This window comes from Pinus tabuliformis, chromosome 2_2 (genome assembly GCF_031772625.1).
Source record: "Pinus tabuliformis cultivar Carrire ecotype Pingquan chromosome 2_2, CPIR1, whole genome shotgun sequence".
In the NCBI taxonomy this organism is placed as follows: domain Eukaryota; kingdom Viridiplantae; phylum Streptophyta; class Pinopsida; order Pinales; family Pinaceae; genus Pinus; species Pinus tabuliformis.
Window position 1 is genome coordinate 1,245,020,343 of NC_142300.1, and position 13,832 is coordinate 1,245,034,174.

The window sequence follows — 13,832 nt, forward strand, 5'->3', positions numbered from 1 at the left end:
GGGCTCCCCGATATAGTTCATTGTTGATAGCGGGAGTCAAAAGAACCTCATTTCGGCAGAGGTCGTGAAGCGGTTGGGCTTACCGACCACAGCACATCCACAACCATACACCATTGGGTGGCTTCACGAAGGACGAGATCTTCGCGTGAGGCAGTAGTGTCACCTTCCATACAACATCAAGCCCTTCACGGATGAGTTATTCTGTGACATTTCTCCCCTTGAAGTTTGTGATGTATTACTAGGACAACCATACTTGTGGAAGCGACATGCTGTGTATGAATCAAGGCCCCGTGCTGTTATTATTACATTGGGAAATAAGTTGTTCAGGATACCAGAGGTAGCACCACATGTCGCCATCTCTTTGATTACTGCAAAACAATGCAGTAAGATCATTTCCAAAATCAGGAAATTTGTTTTCCTGATGATACGCCCTCAAGGAAAGAAGAAGACAGTGGTCGCAGCCTCCAAACGGGGTCCCTCTGCACGACAACTACAGATGGACAAGGTTGTGGAGGAGTACGAGGACATCTTCACCTCCCCGGCAGGGGTTCCTCTGCACTGTCAAGTCAAGCACTCCATCGATCTGACCCCAGGTGCGCCGCTACCCAATGGACCAATTTATCGGCGCTCCGTTCTGGAGAACAATGAAATCAAGAGGCAGATTCAGGAGCTCCTGCAGAAAGGTCACATTCGTCCGAGTTCATCGCCCTGTGGGAGCCCGATCGTGTTGGTACAGAAGAAGGATGGGACGTGGAGACTCTGTATTGACTATCGGGCGCTGAACAAGATCATTGCCCGTAATAGGTACCCGATCCCGCGGATTGATGACCTCCTAGACCAACTAAAGGGGGCGAAATATTTCAGCAAGATCGATCTGAAGTCAGGATATCACCAGGTATCAATCGAACCCTCTGATGTGTGGAAGACTGCCTTCAAATCCAAGGAGGGCCTCTTCAAATGGTTGGTCATGCCTTTCGGATTGACGAATGCTCCTGCAACCTTTATGAGGCTAATGGATGACATCTTGCGGCCATTCACCAACTCCTTTGTAGTAGTATACTTGGATGACATTCTGATCTTCAGCCAGAGTTGGGAAGAGAACCTCCACCACATCCGACAGGTTCTCCAAACACTGCGGCAACACAAGCTATGTGCCAATTTGGAGAAATGCACTTTTGGCATGACCCAGGTTCAGTATCTGGGATACATCATTGATGAACAGGGGATGCATGTCGATCCAGCCAAGATCCAAGTCATTCGGGATTGGCCCTCTCCAACCACTCTAACAGAGCTCCGCAGCTTTCTAGGTCTTGCCAACTTCTACCGCAGGTTTGTGTTGGGGTTTTCTCATATTTCTTGGCCCTTGAGTCAAGTCACCAAGGGCGGGGTGAAAGCCAAATTCTTTTGGTCTGAATCTCAACAGAAGGCATTCAGGGAGTTGAAGGATCGCCTCTGCACAGCACCAGTGCTCGCGTTACCAGATTTACAACAACCATTTGAGGTCGAGACAGATGCCTCTGATTATGCTATTGGGGCAGTCCTTACTCAACATGGACATCCAGTGGCATATCACAGTGAAACACTTTCAGACACAGTCCAGAAGTACCCCACTTATGATAAAGAGATGTATTCCATTGTACAGGCCTGCCGACAATGGAAGCATTACATTTTGGGGAAGGAAACGGTCATCCACACAGACCACCGACCTCTGCAGCTCATACAGACCCAAGGGAAATTGCAGAATGATCGCCATCAGAAGTGGTCTACATACCTGCAACAGTTTCACTTGAATATCAAGTATAAAAAGGGCAGCACCAATAATGTTGCAGATTGCCTCAGTCGGCTACCGATCATGGCGCTAACCACCGTGCTCAACTCTTGTGGGCATGAGACTTCTGATTGGCCACTTCTCTACAAAAGCGACCCAGAATTCGGCCACACATACCAGGCACTCTTGGAGGGTCGACATGTTGTAGATTTTCACCTCCAGGACACCCTATTATGCCACCTCGGTCACCTTTGTGTTACTTCAAGCAAGCGTGCCAAGATGATTTGGGAAGCACACTACAGTCGGGCTGCTGGGCATTTCGGGGTCGAGAAAACAGTGGCAGTACTGCAAAATTATTTCTATTGGCCAAATCTTCGACAGGATGTTGGGAAGTACATCCGATCATGTACTGCCTGTGCCATTGCCAAACTGACCATTAAGAAGCACGGCCTCTATACCCCGTTGCCTACCCCTAGTCGACCTTGGGAATCCATCTCCATGGATTACATGTCAGGCCTTCCTTCCACTAAGCATGGAAATGACTGTGTTTTTGTGGTCGTCGACAGGTTCTCGAAGATGGCCATTATGATGGCCTGCAAGAAGAATATCACAGCAGAAGCCACTGCTAAAATCTTCTTTGAACGAGTGTGGGTGCACTTTGGGATCCCACAGTCTATCATCTCAGATCGGGACAGTCGGTTTCTCAGCACATTTTGGTCCAGTCTCTGGTCAATGCTGGACACCAAACTCATGAAGTCCACAGCTTTCCATCCTCAAACTGATGGCCAGACAGAGGTTGTCAACAGGATGATTGTGCACATTCTACGCATGTATAACTCAAAGCATCCACGCACATAGGACGAGAGCCTCCCCTATGTTCAGCACAGCTACAACCGAGCTCTTCACAGCTCCACTGGCCATAGCCCTTTTCAGGTGGGTTTGGGATTCCAGCCACTATGCCCCATTGATGTGACCATGCCCCTTGCAGCTACTCACATGAATTCAGCTCATGTCCAGTCCGAAACAGATAAGGCCACCAACTTCATTGAGAGCATCCAACATATTCACTAGCAGGTCCATGACATTCTTGAGAAATCAAATGCCAAGTACAAGCAACGACATGATCAACACTAGGTGCCACACAAGTTTCAGGTGGGCGACAAAGTCTGGTTGCATTTGCAAAAGGAACGCCTTACTGGAGCCTATCGGAAATTGAGACCACTCCGATATGGTCCTTACACCATTACTAAGGCTATGGGAGACAATGCATTTGAGCTCAGCATTCCCCCATTCCTTGGCCTACACCCAGTGTTCAATGTGGACCGCCTTCGGCCATACTTTCCACCATTGCTAGACACATCCGACATTGCAGAACAACTCAAACCCACAGAATTAAATCCAGATTGCATGGAACAAGCTGCAACTGATCGGATCATGGACACACAGATCAAGAACACTCGCCAACAGAATATCCAACTGTATCGAGTTGTCAAAGCAGGCCAACTCCTTCAGCAGGGCAAGTGGCTCACCAGGGAACAAGTTCAGTAGAAGTTTCCTCATCTCATGGAGGAGCTCAACGCAATGGGGACCATTGCTTCCTAAGGGGGGAGGAATGATCTAGGTGGATATTGGTGGCCACCTGCCAAGTCCACCTGGACACCCACCATTGTCTTTCTCAGCATTTTCAGTTTCCTTAATTGTAGCACAACTTACTATTTTTAGCAGTTTTTCGGGTCCTGAACTTCTGGAGCCGTTTTGAGGCCCTAAACGACGTTTTTTGGGGAATCCGGGGGCAACGTGGGTCCATGGAATGGACCGATGTTGCCCATTCGAACAATGATAGTGCTCGGATAGATCTTTCTAATGAGCTATTGTACGCGTCAAACGGAGATCATATGCCAAAGTTACGACCCCGGGAAGTTGATGTACCAATTTACCCCCAAACGGGGCCCACAGTTTGGCGTTTCATCTCCTAGGGTTAGGTTTTGGAATGTTAAGGGTTTTCCATTGTTTCTCAACAATAAATAGGCCTTCGAGCCTCATTGTAACACAGTTCAGAGGCATGTAGCCATCACATCCCTTCTTAGAGATAAGCTACCATCGCCCTAGCTGGTTTATTTCCATTTCTGGTTGTAAGCATATTTCAGTATTTTCCATTAATGAAATGTAGTATTATTTCCGCTACATCTTTGTGTATATGGTTATCTCTGTAAGTTGTTGCGTTCCTATTTAAATCTGGATCATTATCTTATATTTGCGTCTGGATTAACTTAAAGCGGTGTACCCTTGAGGCTAAGGGCCCGGCCCCGGAGGACACTTGCTTCTGTATCACTACGATTTGATTTTTGCGTGGTTTGCTTATCATCATTAGTTGGTAATTTGATATGCTTTATAAGTTACATCATATGCTCTATTAAGATTCGTTCATTAAGGTTCTTTATATTGACTCTGCATTATATCATCAATACTTTCAGAGTTGATTCAATATTATTAGACTTAATTGAACATTGTTATCATTTTGTTACAGAGCTTTTATGCTGTGTATTTGTGTTAAGGAAATTATCTGAAAGATGTGTTCTTTATGATTTAGGATTCATGTTGTTCCATTTTGAAACACAGTTGTAATTCCTGTTGATAAATCAAATTACTTTTCAAGGGTGTTGTGTGTGTATGATTTCCAAATGCTGTTCCATAATTAGTAATTAATGTTGTTCCATTAGTTGGTTGTGTGATTCGCTTGGAGAATGAAAGATTGGAGTTTTGATTACAATGGGTGCATTTGAGTTGATAAGATAAAGTTTGATTATTGCTCAAGAGGTTTAGTTATATGATTGCTGTTCCATTCTAGATTTTTTGTTCAATTTCCTATTTTCCGTTTCATTTTTATCTGCTATTTCATTTACTCGCATTTGGTGTGAGACGATCTATAGCTGTAGTGAGCCTCGGCATTTACTGCCTCGCTCCCAGACCTGTGGTCCATGCTCTAATTTCCTTTCCATCAGTTTCCAAAGGGATGGGCCATTGCTGTCGAACCCTTGACTGATAAAGTTGCCTAGCTTTAAGAGCGTGTGCTTTAGTCATTTGAAGTAACTTAGTCATAGACAAGCATCAATTTACTCTTGTATTTTCGTAGAACGCAGTACTACTAGAATTACTCTGAAAAATAGCCTCAGATTGAGTCACTCTTTGAAATAACCAAACGCTCCCGGATTAACATATTAATGTGAGGTAATTAGAGGTGAAAGAGACCCTTTTTATAGCTCTACATTTTGGCGTCGTTGCTGGGGAAAGAGTGTATCCATTTGTCTTTTTTCAGAGTAGTGTACGAACCTGCTAGGGAAGAGTTGGATCTTAAAAACGGAAGGTAAGAACCTGCGTGCGGAGCATGTAAAAGCCCTGCTCCACTATCCGCTTTCCTAACAAATTTTCTCTTGCTTTGTTTGAATAGAATTTAGTAGTTCATTTGAGTGCATAACTAAGCAGAAAAAACCAGAAAAGAATATTAAGTTTCCATCCAAACCCGAAAAAGCTAAGGGGCTGGTGACCCTTGGCCGAACAACTTTCATAGATGAAATCTATAAGAAAACAGAATCTCAACCATCAGTAGGTCCCAGGAAAATCATTTCTAAACAACCTACTAGTTCCCTTCAGGCCATAGGATCACTATCTGTAGCCTTTGCTGAGGTGCATAGTCAAATTGAAGAGCAAGACTTTCAGGAAATTGAAAATTCTACTCCAGAACTATTGCAGGAAGGGAATTTCAGCAACTTTTTTGAAGGAGAAGGAGAAACAGGGGAAACCGGGGAACCAAAATCTCTCATTGGAACAGATCAGCCATTAAACAGCTCAGATAAGGGGAGCGCTGTGAAAATCATTGTTGAAGGAGTCCAATCTCCTCAGACATAAGGTATTCCTCTTATCCCAGATAAAGGAAGTGCCATAAAAACTATCCCTGCTAAAATTGTTCCCTCTCAACCTAGGAATACCCTCATAGATATCCCAGAAGGTTATTGGCATATATTCGATCCTATGGCTCAGAACCAGCCAAATACTCAAACCTCTACATTACAATATCCTATAGTAGATTATGCAGCAAATACGCCCATGAAAGCTATCCCTCTTCAACATATCCCTACATTTCACGGTCTCACATCAGAAGATCCGGATGCATTTTTATTCGAATTTGATGTGTTGTGCAGGGGATATGATTACACCACCGATCCCCAGAAATTAAAATTATTCCCCTCTACATTAAAGGGGGCAGCTTTAAGATGGTTTATGGGACTAGGTGGTGGGGTCATCAACAATTGGGATCAAATGAAAGAATCCTTCTTAAAAAAATATTAGGATTATTGTAGGTCTAGAGAATTGAAAGACGAAATATTCCAAATGACAGCCAAACCAAATGAAACATTAGAAGAATATGTGGAACGTTTTCAATGCAATTTACAAAGATCGCCTTATGCATCACTACCTTTACCTGATAATGTGTTAAAAACTGCATTGATAAGGGGCATGAAGGAACAGTGGATTGAAACATTAAATATCATGGGAAAAGGGGATATTTATTAAGATAATTTTGTTGACATTATTGATTTATGTATCAGGAGTTTGAGAGGCAGCACAAGAATAAAACCGGCAGAATATGATCAGTTTGCAAGAGACAATAAAATATCAACAGAAGGAGTAACGCGTGTGGAGATTGGAAACTTATTAGAAAATTTTAAAACTGATATTCTAGGGACACTAACTACACAACTTGATATTATGCAGGCCAAACAGAAGCAGATGGAGGGAGAACATAATTTGGCAATCTTTTGCCCCCGATGCAGAAAAAAACCTAGTCACAAGGAGTGTCCACTGGATACAGTCCAAACATGTGCCATCTGTACAAATGATCATCTTACGGAAAGCTGCCCCTCACTTCCTGGATTAAAAGCAGTATACAAGGAAGCAAAGGAAGAACCAGAATCGGTGTACTTGATCAACCAGCGCCGCCAGTGGCAGCAAAGACAATCTGGTATGTTTTCAGACCCAACCTCTTCTTTTCAGCCTCCACAATATAATGCTCAACAATATAATATGTGGCAAAATCAGCCCCAACCCCCATTTTCGAACTGGTCACCACCATCATTTCCTTCTTCAAACCCGTGGCTGAATCAGCCAAGCCAATCTGGTTGGCCGAATTTCCCTTATACTCCACCATATTGGCAAAATAGCCCATATCCTCCGCAATGGACTCCCCCTACTTCACAAAGTTCACCCTGGCACACAAACTGGCAAAGACCGATGCAACAACCAGTAGGAACTATTCCGCTCCCTCAACCTACTCTGCCAGCTCTACAACAAAATCCCCAGTCTAATCTGAGACCGTAACTCCCAGCCCAACCCAAATAACAGACCGGTCCAATCTCTCCAGATCATAGAATCTCCAGAAATAGGACCCGACCTACGGGAGTGTAACGATCTTCAATTACGATCTGGACGTATCATTGAAAATGAGGGAGATAAAACAGTTCATATTGAAGATCAGTTAGTAGGAGAACATCAGTTGCAACAAGAGGATGTAAATAAGCAGCAGACTCGTAATCAAGCAACTACATCCTCTCCCCCGTTCCCAGAACGATTAGTCATACCTCGACCTTTACAGTATCCTGACTTTGACATTCTGGGAGAATTACAAAATTTGTATATAAAAATCCCGTTCCTCCAAGCCATTCAAGATATTCTTATATACGTAAAAACTATTAAAGAATTGTGCATAAAGAAACCAAGGAGGAATATAACAGCTAATCCAAGAGTCCAAGTAGTCGGTACTTTATCTGATCTATTATCTGGGAAAGAAACACCCATTAAATATGAAGACCCAGGAAATCCAATTGTAACTGTTCAAATTTACGGTCAGACCTTCTCTAATGCCTTAGTTGATCTAGGAGTTGCAATCAATATTTTAACAACCACCACCTATCAAAAACTCAGCATTACATCTGTAGAACCTACCTCTACTTTGTTAGAATTGGCCGACCGATTTGTGGTTAGACCAGAGGTACTCTACACGATGTCATGGTCTCTGTAGGTTCCTGGGAATATCCAACCGATTTCCTGATAATTAATCCAAAAACTCGACTTGATGGACACCCGCTAATCCTAGGTAGGCCTTGGCTTGCCACCGTCGATGCTTACATTGGTTGCCGGCAAGGAAATATGACCATAACCAAAGGACTTGATATCAAGAATTTGGTCCTATACCCTCCAGCATAGCCAAGTCTCACAATAATTAAAACTAACAAGTATCCTGTATCATACCTTACTAATAACATTAGATCTCCATTGACTATACAAGAGGCACTTGATTTTAAAGATCAAACAGAAGATGATGCCATTAACAACTTCATTAGTCAAACTGAATCCGGATCCTGTACGCAATGTCACATGATAGAAGCAGCATTTGATAATGAATTAGAAGAAGATCCTCTGAAAGACACACATGATCAAACAATACCTGTTACTTCTGTCGCCAATAGTAAAATTGTGGAAATTGAACCGGGAAAAACTTTAAATATCAATGCCAACCTCACATCTGAACAAGAAACTAAGCTCATCCATCTGTTAAGAAAATATCAACAAGCATTTGCATGGGATTACCCTGATATGAAAGGAATCGACCCATAATTGTGTACACACCACATTTATATAGAAAAAGATGCTAGACCTGTCTGTCAACCGCAAAGAAGACTTAATCCTCATTTAAAGAATGTGGTGAAAGCAGAACTTCAGAAACTTTTAGATGTCAATTTTATTTATCCTATTTATGATAGTAAATGGGTCTCTCTGCTTGTGGTGGTACCAAAAAAGAATGGTAAATGGAGAATTTGTGTGGATTACAGGGAACTTAATAAAGCAACACAAAAAGACCACTTTCCTCTCCCATTCATAGACCAAGTGCTAGATACTTTGGCAGGGAAAAAATTATTTTCCTTCCTGGATGGCTTCAGTGGATACAATCAGATTCAGATTGCCCCTGAAGACCAGGACAAAACAACTTTCACTTGTCCTTGGGGAACATTTACCTACCGAGTTCTACCTTTTGGCCTATGTAATGCTCCCGCCACATTCCAAAGGGCTATCCTTAGCATTTTTGTAGATTTAATAAATGATGGACTTGAAGTATATATGGATGACTTTACACCCTATGGAGATGATTTTGATCCAGCACTAAATACCCTAGAAAAAGTCCTACAACGCTGCATAGCTACCAGGCTTTGCTTAAGTCACGAAAAATGTTACATGATGATGACTGAAGGACTTATTCTAGGACACTATGTTTCAGCAGCCGACATTCAGGTAGACCCGGCCAAAATCCAAATACTTTTGATTATTCCCACTCCTACTACTCAAACAGAGGTACAGAGCTTTCTTGGATTTTCTGGATATTATAGACGATTTATAGAACATTATTCACACATTGTTGCACCTTTATATGCACTAACTGGTAACGTTGATTTTCTTTGGACAGAAAAATGTGAACGTGCTTTCAAGGATTTAAAGAACCTCATATCTACAGCCCCAGTCCTTCGAGGACCAAACTGGGACTTGCCATTTCAGATATCAGTTGATGCCTCAGATACAGCCATTGGCGTAGTCCTTGGGCAGGAAGAGGATAAAAAACCATACGTTATCTATTACATCAACAAAAATTTATCCCCTGCTGAATTAAATTACACTGTTACTGAAAACGAGTTCCTAGCTGTAATACATGCTGTCAATAAATTTAGACATTATATCACAGGCTATCCTGTTATCTTGTATACGGATCATTCCGCCATAAAATATTTAGCAAATAAGCCTGTCACAAATGCCAAAATAACTAGATGGTTGATCTTATTGCAGGAATTCGATATCACAATTAAGGACCGGCCCGGTAAAGAGAATCCTGTAGTCGATTTTCTCTCGAGAATGCCAAAGCCAATTGATGCAGCAGTAGTTGAAGATCAATTTCCGGGCGAACATCTGTTTGTTGTTGCCGTTCGAACACCTTGGTATGCTGATGTTTCCAATTACTTTGCAGTAGGTAAACTACCAAAACACTTAACCCCTAATGAACAAAAACAGATTGTTCAGAAGAGTACTCGATTTTCCTGGATTGGGGGCTATTTGTTTCACACAGGGGCAGACATGCATATCAGGAGATGTGTTCGATAAGATGAAATCTTTGACATCCTAAAAGCCTGTCATGACGGACCATGTGGGGGACACTTTGCTGAGCGTAGAACTGGACACAAAGTATTACAGACAGGATATTATTGGCCCACGATTTTCAGAGATGCAAAGAAATTTGTCCAAGCCTGTGATAGCTGCCAGTGAGCAGGACGTCCTGGTCAAGCTGACGAGATGCCTCTCAAACCACAGTTAGTCATCAAACCATTTGAGCGATGGGCTCTTGATTTCGTTGGACCCATCAACCCCTCATCAAATCAGAGAACATATATCTTGGTGGCAACAGAATATGTCACCAAGTGGGTTGAAGCAGAAGCATTGCCAAGAGCCACAGAGGACTCTGTCATACAGTTCCTATTCCATCTATTTGTACGTTATGGCCTTCCAAGGGAAATAATTACAGACGGAGGACCACAATTTGCTGGCAATAGATTAGCTGCAACACTTAATAATTATCATGTCCAGCACAAAATCACTACTCCATATCACCCACAGGCGAATGGACAGGTAGAAAGCAGCAATAAGGTAATAGAATCAATCCTAATGAAAACCATTGCGTCACACAGGTTTGATTGGGCTGCCCGACTACCTGAAGCACTCTGGGCCTATAGAACAACATGGAGAAGCACCACTGGTTACTCACCTTATCAATTAGTGTTTGAAAAACAACCCATTTTTCCTATAGAATTTGAAATCCAAACATTACGAACAGCACAGGAAGTTGGCTTAGATCTAACCGAGGCACAGATTAATCGACTACAGCAGATCAATGAATTGGATGAAATTAGGCTCTCTGCACTACAAAATACAACATTGATTCAACAGCAGCAAGATAAATGGCATGATGCCCTCATCAAAAACAAAGTCTTCCATGAGGGAGACTGGGCTCTGTTATATGACTCTCGGTTTCAGGACTTCCCTGGGAAACTCCAGACTCGTTGGTTGGGACCATACGAAATCCGGAAGGTACATGACAATGGTACCATCACTTTAATCACCATTGACGGTTCTGGATATATCTTCAAAGTAAATGGCCACCGATTTCGTCTCTATCGTAAACCACTCACTCGGGAATCCTTCTGCCAATAGCTACGCAGAGACACTGATATAGAGATTTTATGAGAGGAAGAGAAGTCTTCCTGACCTGTAATTCATTAAGGAATTCATTTATTTTCACAATTTGTACATAATTTCTTTTCTTCAAACTCGTTTGTGTACATTTGTTTGAACTAAATGTGTTCTTTTGCTCAAAGATTTCAATTTTTGCCATTCCTGAAACGAATGGCATTTGTGTGTTTCTGTTGTTCCTTTCCAAAAGGAGCAACATTTTTGATTTCTCGATTTTTCTGTTGTTCCTTTTCAAAAGGAACAACACTTTTGATTTTTCTGTTGTACCTTTTCAAAAGGAACAACATTTTTGATTTTTCTGCTGTTCCTTTTCAAAAGGAACAACACTTGTGATTTTTCTGTTGTTCCTTTTCAAAAAGGAACAACACTTTTGATTTTTCTGTTGTTCCTTTTCAAAAGGAACAACACTTGTGATTTTTCTGTTGTTCCTTTTCAAAAGGAACAACACTTTTGATTTTTCTGTTGTTCCTTTTCAAAAGGAACAACACTTTTGATTTTTCCTGTTGTTCCTTTTCGAAAGGAACAACACTTTTGATTTTTCTGCTGTTCATTTTCAAAAGAAACAACACTTTTGATTTTTTTGTTGTTCCTTTTCAAAAGGAACAACACTTTTGATTTTTCTGCTGTTCCTTTTCAAAAGGAACATAATTTTTTTATTTTTCTGTTGTTCCTTTTTAAAAGGAACAACACTTTTTGCTGTTCCTTTTCAAAAGGAACAGCACTCTTGATTTTTTTGCTGTTCCTTTTTCAAAGGAAAGCGTTTGCTTTTTTTGCTGTTCCTTTTCTAAAAGGAACAGCATTTTGATTTTTGCTGATCCTTTTTCAAAAGGAATGTCATTTTGAGTGTGTTGTTGTACTGTTTTTCAAAAGAGATAGCATTTTTTATTTTCTGTTGTTCCTTTTTCAAAAGGAACGACACTGGTGTGTTCTGTTGTTCCTTTTTCAAAAGGAACGGCATTGGTGTGTTCTGTTGTTCCTTTTTCAAAAGGAACGACATTTGCACTTTTGAGACCTATGCTCCTTTATTGTTCTTCTCTAAAAAAGGAACACTTCTAGCATACTTTTTCTCTCTTTGTGAAACAGCTTACCCCTTTTGCTGATCCAAGTTTGAGGATGCTTCTTGCCCCTGTTCTTTCAAAGTCTTTTAGAGACAGCTATGCACTTATGCAATGAATACAAAATCATAACATACTGCAATCACGAAATTATAAATCGCTATCTTTATAAGGCTATGTATTGTTAAGAGGACAGAAGGAAGGACATACTTATCTTTTGTTGTCATTGTCTTACTAATTTTGCCCTGATTGGTTATCTTTATCATGCCATTCTTTTTAATTCCCTTTGATTTTTGTTTAGGAATAAGAGAAAAGGGTTTATATCCTCCTATTGAGATGATAAGACTTCTTCCACCATTCCTACTCTTAAGGAGTGTCGAACCACCCTTTGTGTATATATAAGAAAAAGTGCTTTATGAAAAAAGAAAGTAAAAAAATAAATGAATTATAAATTGTCAAATGCAGGATAGGGGGTCTCATCAAGAGCCAGCCTACCATGATCATGAGGATGGAAGTGAAGTGGCATTCCCACTATGGCCACCACACCAGGGATATGGTCCAAAAGGTATATCAAATAAACAAACCTTGGAACATGAGGTCTCATCACAAGCTGGCCTGCCCACTCTTCGCCCCCTCCTCGTGAATGGCATTATGGCTAAATGGTTACCAAGCCAGCATAATGGCCTACACTTTGACATTACATTCCTTAATATGCACATAAAGGATCATGGTTCTAGGGGTGAAATAAACAACTCTGCCAAGGTTATGGACACCTGCCGGCAGCAGAGCTCTGTTAATGGTACCGAAGTTACATTGATTACACCAATAGGTAGGATACTAATACTCTTTTGTTTCTTATATCCTAGGCACTAATCATACATTATTTCCCGACTTATATATTGCATGAACATTTGTTACACCAATCATGGCAAAGGAGGTGAAAATGACCACTTGAGATTTGGCAAGTACGACAAACGTCCTATCCCCCGGCCTCACATCATATCGCAGCAGCCTCTTACGTAATACGCGATCCAACTTTACGCCTCGATTTCAGTAATCCGTTGTTTTTCTAAACATGGCATATTTTCATACGTTGTTCCTTTATGACTTGGTTACAGATCAGGTGCTGCTCCTTTCTTTGACGGCTGGGGCAGCCTATCGCATTGAGGGGGGGAGGTTAACCTCATTATTCCCCGAGTTATGTGTTAGCTCACTATTCGGGAAAGATAGTGTACCAGGAAATGGCACGGTTTAACGACATGATATTTCTATTTTTTTCTACACAAGTTGTTGTTCATAAGTCATTTCTGTTGCATACTCTGTGTTTTTTTCTAAATCCGACTATTACTACCCTCTCTGTGTTTCAAACAACATAAGCAGTTGTTGTTCCATTGAGAATCCACAGTGAAACCATGGGAGGCAGGGAAATTCGAAGCGAACCACAGGAGTTGACAGTCTCTGCTGCTGCTCGGGAAATTCTGGAAAGAGCAGGATGGCTGACTTATCTCAGTCGCCTGCAGGAGTCCAATGAAACAGTGGCGATGGAATTTCTGCAAAACCTACAGGAGGATCATTCCACAATGAGGGGGAAATGGATAGCGGTCATCAACGATATAATTGCAAAAGTCTCGGGACTACCAGCCACCGGACCTGTATGGACACTA